Below are 15,453 nucleotides of genomic sequence, written 5' to 3' on the forward strand. Positions count from 1 at the left end.
CGATTCTTAAGACAAACATACAAATAGAGATTATATGTATTTTCTCTGAATTGCTCAGTGCAGAAATCAGTTATATAGCTTATTTCGTGTTGGCCCTCATAAAATAATGAAGAAACTTCTGAAATATGAAGTGTGATGAATTTTTCCTTCTTTCAGTCCCAGTGACCCTGAAATGGATATGCTGCTTTCCTAAATTATTTTTTTAACATCAGCAAGCTCCATTCCAGATAGATGAAAACATGGAGAGTAATTTCTATATAATATTTTCTTGATGTTTACCTTTCTTCTCAAAGTGCATAAGCTTTGAAGTTCATTTAATGAAATCTTAGGGGTTTTTTTTATTGTTTGGTGGTATACAAGAGTTGTTTTATTGATAGAACTGAGCAAGATTGAAGTTGTCCTGATATTTTAAAAATAAAGAAAGTAATTTATATTCTAAACAGAAAGAATTAGTTAGAATGTGCATGAATTTATATTGGTTAATTAAGATGCTATAGAAGTGTTGAAGCTAACACATCTTTATGTTAAAAGTAGAACTCTATGGGTTTCTATTTGTTAAATCCTTTTTTAAGAAGAGCTGAAATTAACTTGAAGCTGAAATTTCAGATACATGTGATTCCTGAAATTTGAATCTTAAGACAAACTTCACATTTCCTTGAACCTATCAAATAAAATGGTAATACCTATACAGCCCAATCTGTTGAAATCGGGGAAGAAGCAGTTCCCTCATTCTGAAATGCATTTATTCACTGTTCTTCCTCTTTTTTTTTTTTTTTTAACACTGACAGGGACTACTAATTGCAGCTTTGTAAGGAGTAATATTTTTTTTCTTCCATGCATAGAGCAAATAGAAGTTGAATTTGTACTGTGGGTGTGTCATAATCAAACTTGTCTACTTTAGTGGGTGAAAATAAGCTTACCAGAAGCCATGGAATAGCACACAGTAAGAGCATTTACATGGGGTAGTACAATATTCTTTCCCTTCTGTGCCCTGCCCTTTTATCCTTTATCTGTTATCCTTTATCCAGCCTCATAAATTTTCTTGGAAGTAGTAGTAGCAGTGCTAGTCCACGTAACAATTTATAACTTGTTTGTAGTCCTTCCTACCTACCTTCCAGATACTGACTGATGGTTAACTGAAACATTTGCCTCAGTTTACATTAAATTCACGGGGCATTACACTAGTATTTTGAACAGGCTTTAGAAACCTCCGTACATATCCAAGTTAGGTTTTTTTATTTGAGAGCATGCTTATTGTAGGTTTGGAATATTGCTTCTGGGAATTCATAATTGAGTATTACTGAGAAAATTAAAATAAATTTAGAGGTCAATCCAAGTATGATTACTGGATCCTGTAAAGCATAAGTGCCTTTCTGGTAAAACTTCATTTGATGTATGAGATATATCCCATTGATTATCTTTCAGCCACTAGACATCTCAGTTTTCTTGGTAGCATTACAATGCAGTCTAAGTACATTGTACATTACAAGTGTAGTTTATCCACAGTTATTTGTCTAAAATTATTTAGGAACTTTTCCTAAGCCAGAAATATTACCAGGTTACCTATTTTACAAGGTTTTTCTTTTATATGTCTTTATCTGACTCACTTTCTGATTGATTTATACTGGTATTTTTAGCTATGAAAACATGCAGGTCTTTAGGAGAGCATGAACGTACTGACTGTTCTCCATCCTGTCACTGACATTACTGCCTAAAATAGCATGCACTTGTAGCTGCATTTGGTATTCAGCATAAACTTCAGAAGAACTCAACTATCAGCATACTGCGTAACAATAGTTGCCAGTTTTTATTGCTTTCTACTGTTTTTCTTAAATCTCCTTTAAATGTTAGATTTGAACTTTCTGTTCTTCCAGAGCTCAGTAAAGTTGTTGTAACAGGAATGGGTTAACTTCTAATCTGGTTGCCACTACAATATTTGGAAGTGTCTTGACCCCTAAGGCAGTTTCAGACTTTTCAGGTGGCTTTGATGGTCACAGAGAAGAGTATTTTGCTTCATGCTTTGTCATTCTTCAGCTTTTTCATATTAGATCCAGAAAGGATCTAACCTGCTACGGGCTTTTGCCATTTATTGTTTACTTCTTGTTGTTTTTTTTTTTAAGTAAATGCATTTTTTAGTAAATTAGTTTTTCAGCCAGTTAGGTCACATACGACATCAGATCTATACTTTTAGATGTTGCATTAACAAGGAAGCAAAGTTGCTGCTGATCAAACAGTAGAAATTCTGTAAATGCTTTGTGAGTTTAATAATAATCTGCAAGTGATTCCACTTGGCCTTTTGGCACTTGAGTTGCTTTGGAATCTAGCCAGTATTTCAGAGCTTCAGTGACTGCAAGCAATTCAGTCCTGCAGTCCATTTTTAGGATTTGAAAATTACTGTGGGTGGCTCATGTCTGTGTGGATATTCAAGGGATATATAATGTCACAAACACTTTCTGTCAGAATCATAAAAATTGGAAATAGCAACAGCAACTTTTAAACATTGATTGAAATTAATGTGATTGATCAGAGCAAAAAAAAGATTTTCTCTACTAGATTAGCACCACTACCAAAACATTCCTGGGGCAGTCTGTCTTTCTGCAAATGTATTTCCTATTAAAGATGTTATTTCACAGTAATTACCTTAATTTGTTTACCCCTACTTGTGTTGTCCCCAAACTGATTTGGCAGTAGGTAGCTCCCCATCTTGAAGGCTATTTGGAGGTACATGTTAGATCAGGGCAGGGTGAGTTTAAGCAAATCAAATATATCTGATGGGAAATAGTATGTGGTAAAGCAAACACCTTTGTTTGTTGTAGATTTTATTGGTCTTCCACTGAAATACAAAAACTCTTGTAACAGTAACAATGTTACTATGGTGTTACTACAATGATACTATTGGTACATGATTGTTTCCTATTTCATTTTAAAACAGTTTTTGAAAATGACAGGAACAATCCCTTTTTTAGTTGAACGCCTTTCTTGATAAACCTTATTCATTTCCATTCAGCTCTTTCTAGGATATTTATACAAAGGCCTATTAATGCTAGCATTGTTAGGAATTAAATTACTGTTAAATTTACCCAGTCCTTTCAGGAATCGGTGCCAAGGGGCACTAAAAGAGGGAGGAACCTCTTGGATTTAATTTACCTTCTGGTTAGGCACTTGGCTGCTCACAGCCAAGTGAATATTCATTCACAGCAAATGAATATGCTGTGGCTGTGAATAATGGTTTTGTTGCACCTAGAACAGTCATGTAATTTTTCCAGTTCTGGAACTGTAAATACAGCTTCAGTTCAGATGTTTGTACTATGCTTCTATTTTTGGCATGGTTGCATAGAACTGCAGGGGCTCAGGAGCATATATGTATATGTGATATGGACATACCTAGAAGAAACAGAGCTGCTCCTCTTATTCTCTTTGAAATGATCCATAAAAGAAATTTTTGTATTTGTTTTCTTATGTGCAGCTTTACTGATTATGCTCTGCATAAAGTATTTTACAGAATATACCGAACATTATAATTAACAAAGCTATTCATTAAAGATGATGAAGAACTGCTTTTGCACTAATGGAAGGTTGAAGATTATCTCTCATAGCTAAAGTGCATTTTGTTATAGGTTCTAATTCATAAAACACACTGTGCTGTAAGGCAAATAAAGTTCCTTTCTGTATTATATGCTACGTGCAAAAGTAAGAAAATAAAAAGTTCATGCATCAAACAGTATCAGCTGTTACCTTATCCTGAAGAGAAATTCAGGTCTGTGCTTCTCTGTCAGGAAAAGCGTGGAATTGTGTGTTAAGGGCAAGCCCCCATTTACGGACTAAGAATTAAACATACCGAAACCACAACTGTTTCCTTACTCGCAAGAAGATTAATTAATTTTTTAGGATTTCAATAACTCCAGTCAACACTTAAACTGAATTATATAAAAAAAAGTTATTTCTTATAGTAATCCTACGACATCAGTTTTACAGGGCCGTTGTTCAGTATGAAAGCCCTTTGAAAGGTTCTTGCTCCTCTACACAATTGCCCACCCTCTTAAGTTGTGATTTTGATGCCATGCTGTGTACATAGTAAAGATGCAGACAGGGCTGAGGAGCTGGGGGCAGCAGAAACAAGGCAGGAATGCTTTTAGCATGGAATTCCAGCCTGAATGTTTTTATAACTGTATTTTGATGTTACCTTTCCTTTATACTTCTAGAGTTTTGTTCTTGTTTTTCTACCTCCCTCTCATTGAAACAATATCTGGAAAAGCCCTTCTTATTTTAATGATATTTAAGATAACCTGCCTGTACTCTTCTATACAAGATCCAATCCACTCTGTTAATGTTAAAATTGCCTTTGCCTTTCATAGAAAATGCCATATTTACAATAGGGACTACAGTCTTCTAGTAGATACTGTTCAAACTGGTCTGCTAGAACAGAGCATCTCTCATTTCCAACTGTAGCCAAAAAATCAAACTCTTCATATCAGAGGAGGAAAATTCAGGTTTTGAATAGATAACATGATGACAGGTGACTAAAGGTTAATATTTCTGGAAGAAACCCCATGTCCTCCAAGCCAAAAATAGGGAAGAACATTGTTCATGGCTGTTTTCATTAGACAGGACTATTTACGTCCATGTTGAAGAATATTCACTCTTGACCTCACTGGCTGCATCTGGTGTCCCTCTGGGATCATAAATTTTTAGCTTGTGTTTTTTCTGGTGAAAACTCCTGCAGTCACGTAAGGATTGTGTCAGGGCTGCCAGACTGACATTTTTATGAGATACCAGGGTTATGTACTGCATGCATGGAGCATGATATGTGAGTGTATAGGGCTTGCGTGGCAAGGTTTTGGTAGTGGGAGGCTAGGGGTGGCTTCTGTGAGAAGCTACTAGAAGGTTCCCTTATGTCCGATGGAGCCAATGCCAGCCGGCTCCAAGACAGACCCACCACTGGCCGAGGATGAGCCCATCAGTGACAGTGGTAGCGCCTCTGGGATAACGTATTTAAGAAGGGGAGAAAACTGCAGTCAGAAGAGAGGAATGAGACTATGTGAGAGCAGCCACTCTGCAGACACCAAGGTCAATGAAGAAGGAGGGGCAGGAGGTGCTCTCCACGTGTCAGAACAGAGATTCTCCTGCAGCCTGTGGTAAGGACTCACACTGGAGAAGTTCATGGAGGACTGTCTCCTGTGGGAGAGACCCCACGGTGGAGCTGGAGCAGAGTGTGAGGAGCCTCCCGCTGAGGGGGAAGGAGCAGCAGAGACAGCGTGTGAGGGACTGACCGCAGCCCCATTCCTCGTGTCCCGGTGCCGCTGTTGGGGGGAGGTGGAGAAATTGGGAGTGAAGTTCAGCCTGGGAAGAAGGGAGGGGTGGGGGGAAGGTGTTTTTAAGTTTTTGTTTCTTTCTCATTATCCTACTCTGATTTGAATGGTAATCAATTAAATTAATTTCCCCAAGTTGAGTCTGTTTTTCCCGTAGCTGTCCTTACCTTGGCCTACAAGCATTTCATTATACTTTTCTCTCCCCTGTCCAGCTGAGTAGGGGAGTGATAGAGCCGTTTTGGTGGTCACCCAGTGTCCAGCCAGGGTCAACTCACCACAGAGAGGATAGCAGAGACACATTTGAGAGTACTGGTCTACTGAGGATGAGTCCATTGAAATAGTGTTGGAGTACTATGTGAGGAGGAAAGAGCCAGCCCTGGTGTCATCTTGTCCTTACTACATTTGTGTTGAAGTTCTTGGAAAAAGTTACCTCTGGACTGCACCTAGGCTTTGTCATAGAGGAACTAGTCAGATCACTCCACGTGAGAGCCTAAGCAGAACTCAGATGCATGCAGTATGAGTAATTAAGGGACGATGATCTTGGGAAGAGCTGAGATACGTCATTTGATGATATAAATTAACTCCATGTACACTTCTGATCACCCATTATGCATATATTTCAGCTGTGAGAAATATCTCTAGTCTTTATCTGTTGGGTGCAAGGACTGATTAATAAAGAACATCTGTCAAAATAACAGATAATTTTATGAAGACTGGGATATTAAAAGAAAAATGTGTCAAGGGAATATTCAGAAAGATCAAAAGCTTGTTTTCTTCGTAATGCTATTAGGCACTGAAAGTAAACCAATAAATTTTGCATCAAAGTACCACGCTGTGGCATTGCAGCATGAATAAAATCCAATCCGATTTACAGCAAGGTTACTGAACTGGTGGCCTGTGAACTGTCTGGCCTGAAGAATGAATTTGTCTCAAGTCTGTATAATTTTGATACAGTTATGCTGAGCATGTAGCTCTGCAAACTAATGCTGAGTCTATCCATCTCCAGGAAATGTTAAGTTTGATTTTAAAAGTCCCAAAACTCATACCAAGCCACAGTTCTTAAAATGCCAGGCAGCCCTGATTTAGAAAATAAGCTACTTCATTATAAACAACATAGCAACTGCTTTTGCTTTTAAATGAAAATAAAATAAAAATATAAAAACAGAATACTGTGCTACTTGGTATGTCACGATGTAATATGACAACTTGACATAATATAAATCATATTACACATTGACAGTATCCAATAACATATATAGTATGTACCTGTAATAGAATGAGGTAAAAATAATAAATAAAAGCATGCAAAAATAATTTTAACATAGCTTTTTAATTGTATTTCATCAAAAATATTGAGAGTACTCAGCTTTGTTCAGAATTGGAATGAGGTCAGATTTTGAAATGCCTTTGTTTCCTGTGAAGTGGAAAGTTGAAGTGCTGATCAGCTCTATTTTAGGAGAACTTTTGTAACTGATTAGATCTCAGACTGATTACTAGATCTTGTTTTAAAAAATCCAGAAAAGGAAGCTGTCACTTTGAGTTCCTGAAAGTTGTTTCTGTATGTGTGATGCAGTTTGCACATCTTTGTAGTCAATCTATTCCTAGGTCAGTCATCTGTATGCATATGCAAATTTGTCTTTGTTGATTACCTGTTTTCCCCAATCATAAATAATAGATATACCAAACATTGCTTTCTTCATTACTTTTGCACCTACCATATGTACAGGAGAAACCATGCTAAAACTGAATTTCTTAGAGAAGTCAGAATCCCCAACTATTAGGCTGTAGTTACTTTGAATGTTTGTGCCATGTGCAAGACTATACAAGATGAAACCACTAAAACCTTCTGTTCTGACTGATTTACCTGATTAGCCTGCATACGCTTTTCAAGGTTTGACCTTTCAGCTTCAGTTTAGATAATTACATTGACAAAGATTGTTAAAGCTGCTACTGTGCAGCTTCCTTATTATAGGCAATGTCAGAATGAGTTAAGAGATTCATGTTTGTGTGTTCTCAGATTCTGATTAAATGAGATGTAAGTCTCAAAACTTCCAACTAGCATTTCAAATTGTAATTTACCTTTGCCTATAGGATGAGGAGATAATAGCACCTCAGTCTAGTAAAGTACAGGCATGTCTTGTGGGCATTTTTGCGTTAGTTTGTTGGCACATGTCTGCTGATCTTTTTATTGCTATTACACTGAAAGAGCAACAACAGCCCCCAAAGAGACTCTGAGTGAAATATAGCCAATGGAATTGGAACTTGGAAATACTTGCATAGTATTTTAGAAAAAATGCTGGTGTGCTGAGGATTCATGAACTGTCATACACTGCCAACAGAGGAATCGCACCTTTTCCTCTCCTCCAAGCCATGTAGGCCAACCCTATGTCTTCATCTGACAAACCAGTGATGTGTTCAGGCTCTGAAATAATCTATGGTAATGTGTTTTTCTCAACAAAGACAACCTAGTGAAAAATTCTGCTAGTTTTTTGATCTCAAGATCCACACTTTGTCCTTTAAAATCTTTCAGAGAAACATAAAGAACATGTCAGTTAGTTAACAGTTTGGAAGTGCATCAAGTACATCCATTTTTCATACAGAGTAAACCCTTGCCAGGAAAATTTAATAAAGTAATTTGCTGAAGCAGAAGAACGCTGATAATGTTGGAAGCTCTCAGCATATCTAGCCAGCATACAATACTGGTGGCTAATTCTTTTTCTGGATAAACAGAGGATCTTAGACCTAAGTGTCTAAGTGATTCACATGTGCATACATTTAAAAACAACAACATGTAGGATATCATCACCTGTCAATTAGAAAGAAACTGATCCCATGGTATCTTACAAGGCATCTTAGAAGATTTTCTGTTTGCATTCCCGTAATTCCGCATTTTCATCCACAATAGCAAAATTGAAAATTCCTGTCAAATAGAATTCTATGGCAAACACTTTATCGTCAGATAATATTAACTCATAAGAACTAAAGGCTTTTTCTGAAAGGTATTGGTTCTGCTGAGTTTTTTTCTTGGCTTGCAAAGAAAATGAAAATTAAACAATATTGTTTTGAAAAGTGGTTTTTTAATTGTAATTAAAAATGGTCAAGACTTAGAAGACCTGATGAAGATCTCAGAGGATAGTGCTATGTTAAAATATCATCACTTTTGTGAGAAATAATTGATAAAGAGCTTTTTCTGATCTAAAATTAGTTTAGTAAGGAAGCTGCATCAAAACTGAGATCAGGATTTCAAATAATACTGGAATATGTCAGTATACTTATATGCGTAGAATAGGAAATAAATACTAAGAAATTATATAGCTATACTACATTTTGATTACAAAATAGGAATGTGCAAAAGTAGAAGAAAATGAGAGTTTTCAAGTATTTGTTTTTCTACCGTATGTCTATGGTAGAAACCTATGCCAAAAAAAGGGACAAATTGTGATTTTATGTTTTCACTCTTGTGCAGGGATGTGTAAAGCCCAGACTAGAAGTAAATTGTTGTAAACTGGACTTAGGTGATATAATAAATGGTAATATAAATATGCTATATTGAGAATTTACTAACATGTAGCAATCTGAGTATTCATAATGAGTATTTTCGTATATTTTTCATAGAGCTATTTGTTTTAAAAAGCTGTGGCAATTAAACTATTTTCTTACCAACTTAACCCATGGTCTTTCAGATAGTTTGGTGCATTTTTATGCCCCCCCCCCCCCCCCTTTTTTTTTTTCTTGTAGGTGGTTCTCTATCAAATGAGTTTTGATATTATTACTGGAAGTTCTAATCCAATCAAGTACATTTAATTTTTATTGTCTAATTTATTTATATATCATGAGATGCTTTAGATTGTAATCCTTTACATACTGGGACAGCAGGCCAATAAGTATAAACCTTTTCTGAGGCAGGAAGATGAGAAAGATTCCCAATCAAGCAAAATGAAGAGAAACAGCCTTAGGGAAAACTCCCTGAGAGAAGCTGCTAAGCCTTTGCTTTGTTAGATTTTGTTCTCTTCTGTTCTGTTGGACTGTATGTACAGTAGACTTACATGTATATGCATAATTAAATTGTGTCAGGCTAATTATCATGAAAGCCTTATCTTAGCATTTTACAGCTGTTATCGTCACCTATTTTAGGCTGGATGATAACTTGATTAAATGCTTAGTAATTTGGCAGGTTAGTGGTTTAAGTGCTAACCTGATAATGTTCACGCTATTAAAATATTTTCTTTCCAATGATCAAATAACCTTGATAGATTTAAGTAACCTTTGAACAGTTTCTCAAGCTGGCAACTTTAATTGCTCTGTGAGTAGTTGGACTGATATGGAAGCACACTGTGCAATTTTTCAGAAAAGGCTGATTTCATTGGCATAATTTCTCTGTCCTTCAAGTGCCGGGATATGGTGAACACAGGGAGGTGAGTACTTGTTTGAGCAGCTGCTGCCAATAATGTGCTTGTCTGAATGCTGTGCTAGCTGCTGGAAGTTCTGTAATCGTATTACCACAGAATGTGCTTTTCTTTGGAAGTAAGGAAGCTGTAAAGCCTTAAACCTTGGATCAACTAGTGTTCTATTTGCTGTTGCAAACAGACTTTGGCCAGGCTAAATTTGTTGTAGGAGCTGTTTAGAAAGTAAAACATGGCATGATATTTTCACCACATCCATTCAGATCTGAAATAGGTTCTGAAATGGGTGTCAGTTGTGTAGGTATATTCTGTAGAAGAGAAATTCAGAGTTGCCTGTTCACGTCACTCAAACTGAGAGACTTTAATCCGATTTAAGGTGTTTAAATCTGGCTATCACCTACTTCACTCTTCTGGAACTATAACATATTTTATGACTCAGACCTTTTGTCTAACACTCTTCTTTGGGAGGCAAACTAACCAACTCCATGTGGAAAGTCCTCTGGAGCAGGATTTGAATCCTTTCCAGCCTTAGGAGCCCCAGTCTCATTCATGCTCTTTCAGAGTTCTTGTTCAATCATCTGAAGGACAGTGTAGTAGTAAATAAAATAACATCTCAGCTACAACTGCTTTCCTCTCTAAGGACTGGAAAATCTCCAAGGAAAAAGAATTTCTAGTCTGACAATAGCCCTTTTGGATCTGTCCACAGAGTTTTCATAGGCAGGATCATTTCCTGATGGCAGGTACATAAAGCTTAATTGACTTGTTCAGTGGAAAGCCCACGCCATAGGTATGTATTCTCTGTTACTGAAGCAGTGAGAGTTTGTGACAGCAAACAGTCCAGGTATTATGTTATGCTAAAGCACCTTATGCTGCATCTAAGCTAGCTGAGTGTCTCTGCTCCACTGTGCTATGCACATGTATCCTGAATGAGCATCAGAAACCAAAGGCCACTGAGGTTGATTACAAACTGTGATACACTGAGTAAGAAAAAGAATTGCCGTTTCAGATTTTTCTTATATGGTCCTGTTGTTTCATAGGCTTGAAAGAGGAGAGGAAATAGCTGAACTGCTTGTGTTTGATAAAAATTGTTTTGTAGTTTTGCCAGTAGACTTCAACTGAAGCAAGAGCTATACTGTCATAGGTGCTATGATAGCTCACCTCTACCTCCAAACAGTCTTTTAACATCCAGATGAGAAAATCTAACAGGGTTAGAAAAAAGCAGATTTAGAGAGGTGAAATTACTTTCCTATATTTTGCAGGTCCAGATTTTCCTACTGAATGAAACTAGTCTTTCAAGACAGCAGCTGTATCTGTTCTCTTCAGTTTTTCCAGCCATGTGTTCCATGGGTAATTAAGACTAAGTGAAGTCAGGGGATGAAGTTTTTAGGTATCTTTGGGAAAAGTATTGTTATAGAGGCCTGATTATGTAAAACAGAAAAGAAGATTTTTCCACTTTGCAAATACCAATTAGCTTTTTCAGTGGCTCAGTGCAGCAGTTCAGCATGATTTCCATATTTTGAAAATAAGAATTGCTGAGAGATTAGAACAATGTGGATTACAAAAAACCAAGTATAATGTTCTAGAAATTATTGTCTTTCCTTCACAGTTTTGAATTAACAGAGCATATCAGAAATGGTGTTAAACAAATGTTTCATTAAAGAAAATAGAATTGCAAATAGAACCTTTTTTTCTCAATTGGAGAATTTGCTCATTTTTCAGTTTCATTTTGTTTTAAATATTTTTCTTCAGGAGCATGTCAGATGGAATTAAACTAGTCACCACCACTATAAATTTCACTTACTTTTATGTCCACTACATCTGAAGTTAAACCCACCTTGTGTTTTTTACCATTCATTTGTAAAACCTGCTGCATTCATAATTTATGTTTCCCCAAAGTGTAGCCAGTGAAAGGAAGCTTTACAGTGTGAAATGCTTCTGTGCTGATGTGAAAACATGACATGAGCTCAGAATTTCTGGCATAGATTGCATTTAAATATAACTCAGCATGATTGAAAATCTTCTCAGTGTCCTAGATTTGCACTTTAGGTTTCAATTTATACTAGGCGTGAGTAAGTGTTGTTAGCTGCATGAATAATGCATCATTTTCTTCAGCTCAGCTCATTCCCTTCACATGTTTATTCATTTATGCTGTTTAAATGAACAGAAATGCTCGTATCAGTATTCACTGGTGTTCTGACAAGCTGCAGGATATATCAGTTTCCTCAGGCTTAAAAAAAGCACAGAACTACTTACTCAGAGACCATCTTTTCAAATGATCATTTATATTTAGTTGTCATTTGCATTCAGTGACCGAAACCCCCTTTCATACTTTTATATCATTTTCTTGAATAAAATTCTTGTAAATTTTTAAATATTTTTCTAATACGTTTCTGGTGTCAGGAATACTAGTTGAAGAAAAAAGTAGTTTTACAACAGAACCCAAATATACCCAGGGTTTGAGACATGAGGATGTGTTTTTCCCTTAAACACGTAATGTCACCATCAATCCATACCTTTTCAGAATTCAGAGAGTCCATAAACAAAGGACTGGATCAACAGAAGGTGGAAATAGGGTTGAATTTGCTTGCTAGACAAGCTGCATGGGTCTGTTCATGTTAGTTCACAAAACCAAATTTGGGCAGAAAAGCAGCTCTATAGAGACTAATATTATCTAATTTTGGATTAATAGAGAATAATTTTGGTACTTCATTGGTGATTTATGTTATATCATTCTATAGTTCAAATGTCACAAAGAGTTTTCATATTATGTCAGTCATTCAAACTTGTATGGATACATATTTTATTACTGTCTGTGTGCAGGTAATTAGTGTATTTCTTTTAGATAATAAGATTTAGTAGTATTTGTTAAGGTAGCACATTTTTATTGTGCTTTTGGTGGTTTGACCCTGGCTGAATGCCAGGTGCCCACCAAACCTACTCTATCACTCCCTTCCTCAGCTGGACAGGGGTGAGAAAATATAATGAAAGGCTCAAGGGCTGAGATAAGGACAGGGAGATCACTCAGCCATTACTGTCATGGGTAAAACAGAAATTAGTTTGATTTATTACTATTGAAATTATAAAAAATCACCTTTCCCCCACCCCTCCCTTTTTCCCAGGCTTAGCTTCACTGCTGATTTCTCTACCTCCCCCCCACAGTGGCACAGGGACATGGGGAATGGGACTGCGGTCAGTCCATCACACGCTGTCTCTGCTGCTCCTTCCCCCTCAGCGGGAGGCTCCTCACACTCTGCCCCTGCTCCACCGTGGGGTCCCTCCCACGGGAGACAGTCCTCCGTGAACTTCTCCAGCATGATTCTTTCCCATGGGCTGCAGTTCTTCACACACTGCTCCAGCGTGGGTCCCCCAGAGGGTCACAAGTCCTGCCAGCAAACCTGCTTCAGCACAGGCTTCCAGTGAGTCACAGCCTCATGCAGGCATCCACCTGCTCTGGGGTGAGGTCTTTCATGGGCTGCAGGTGGATATCTGCTTCATTGTGGACTTCCATGGGCTGTGGGGGCATGACCTGCCTCACCATGGTCCTCACCACCAGCTGCAGAGGAATCTCTGCTCCAGCACCTGGAGCACCTCCCGCCCTTCCTTCACTGACCTGGGTGTCTGCAGTTGTTGCTCTCACATACCTCCTTTCTTCCTCTGGTGCAGATTTTTAAATTTTCTTTTCCTTTCTCAATATGCCATCACAGAGGTGCTACTGCTGTTGCTGATGGGCTTGGGCTTGGCCTTGGCCAGTGGCAGGTCCACTGGACATGGAGGAAACCTCTGGCATTCTGGCATCTTTTCATAGAAGCCACCCTTGTAGCCCCTCCACTACCAAAACCTGGCCATGCAAACCCACTACAGTGCTCACAGCATAAATTTCATCTACAAAAGGAACTTTTAAAACATATTAGTGATAGTTGTATGCCACACAGCCATCAGCTTCCATAGCACTTTTCCCTCAGTTTCTTACAGTCATTAATGTAATCTCAGTCCTTGTGTTATTTGTTATACAGTAGGTACTGGGAAATGCAAATAACTTGCAAAGAGTCACACAAGAAAATCCGTGATAGAAAGAGACCTTAATTTTTATGACTTGAATCCAGGTTATTGCCTGGGTTCTATTGCCTGTATGCTACAGTGTCACCCGTCAGTTTTATACCATAGTTGTGTCTTTGAAAATTACCTCTAAATTAAGACTTAATACCTATTGGAATTATTCAAATGAAAAAGATGAGAAGAATCTGCTTTTTATTTAATCAGTTCCCACTTTCTGTAACTGGTATCCCACAAAGACTTCCTAAATCAAAATTAATTCAGCAAAGTTGTTTTTATGTTTAGTTGTGGTTCTATGTAGAATTTAAATTTTCTGTATTATGGCAAATATAGCAACTTTGTAAAATTTTGCCATTGTGAAGTGAGACAAACCTAGAAAGTTTTAAAATTTAACCCAGAATGAAAATGTGAATAATTCTTTTAGTTTCTGAAGCAGAATTTCTTCAAAATAACACAGATAGATTTTGGTAATATGGGACAATTTTTCCGCAGAAAATGTCCTGATTAGCTTATATGTTATCTCTCCATCTTCTTGAGACACATGTAATGTTCTTTAATCATTTATAGAAACAAGCAGCTATTCCATATTTATGAAATAGTAAGGCTACATGAAATAGTGAGGCAATGAGAACTTTGAGCTATTGGGAACTGTTACTGTCTGTCAGTTTAATAAGACTTTCTCAGAAATGAACAGTTTCTAACAGCGCAGAATATAGATTTTCTGTCAGCAAATAGAAGAACCAGAAAATTTCAGAGAAAAATGTATTTAACATGTGAAATGAAATAATACAATGGTCACAAAGGTTTATGTACAATTCAGTGAAATGGCCTTAAAGAATAATAGATCCAGGAGCTAGAATCTTATAAAAAATTTCCCATTTTTCATGGCTTAGGCTTCTTGTGCCAGTCAACTTAGACTTTAGAACACATTTCTAATGCTTTTCCTAGTTCTTTTCTGAGATGATCAGAGACATTCTGCATGAATTGGATCCCTGGACTTTGGAACTCACCTGAACTCAATGCCTTGCCATATCTGAGTTACAGAAGAGCCATTGGGTTGAGTGACAATAACTTCTAGTTGCTCCTAGCCAAGGCTGGATCCAAATCAAATGCATTTAGAAAAGTCTGCTTCACTAAGCTGCCTACATAAACTACATAAAACTATTTGTTAGTCTTGTTAGCAGTCTCAGACGTCAGAAGTATTCCTTTGCTCCTTCCTCCACACACGTGCTGCCTTTTTATCAGCATTGGCACACACTGCATAGAATGTGAGGAAAAGCAGCTGTCTGAGATAACTGGCAGTATAATAAATGGGAATTAGCTGACACTAAAATAGGAATGCTGGACAAGCAAATTCATGAAAATAAAGGAAGACTGGGCTTCATGAAACAGTAACAATATGAAAATACCACTTCTTTTTAGCAAAATAGTTCTCGTGACTGTTTGCTCTGATGGAAACTTACTTACTGGAATGGAATTTATTTCTGGTAAATGATGTGTGCAACTACCTTGCTCTCTAGGGATATAGCTCTGTCAGTGTTCTTAAGACCAAGTTCCCTTGCTCTCCAAATGTGTTAGTCACAAGAACATCTTTACTTTTTCCATGAGACTACCTGCCTAGTATTCCTTCAAGTGTATCTAGCCCTTAATGTGCCTTCCAGGGCCCATATGTGTGTGGTACTGATGAT

At 37.3% G+C, this 15,453-nt stretch overlaps 1 protein-coding gene across 2 annotated transcripts in view; it reads left to right on the top strand.

Annotated features, from left to right (window-relative positions):
• Window positions 1-15,453, top strand: part of TRMT9B (tRNA methyltransferase 9B (putative)) — a 121,430-nt gene that overhangs the window by 41,347 nt on the left and 64,630 nt on the right. The window lies entirely within an intron of this gene.

Source organism: Falco cherrug, chromosome 1, assembly GCF_023634085.1.
Source record: "Falco cherrug isolate bFalChe1 chromosome 1, bFalChe1.pri, whole genome shotgun sequence".
In the NCBI taxonomy this organism is placed as follows: Eukaryota; Metazoa; Chordata; class Aves; order Falconiformes; family Falconidae; genus Falco; species Falco cherrug.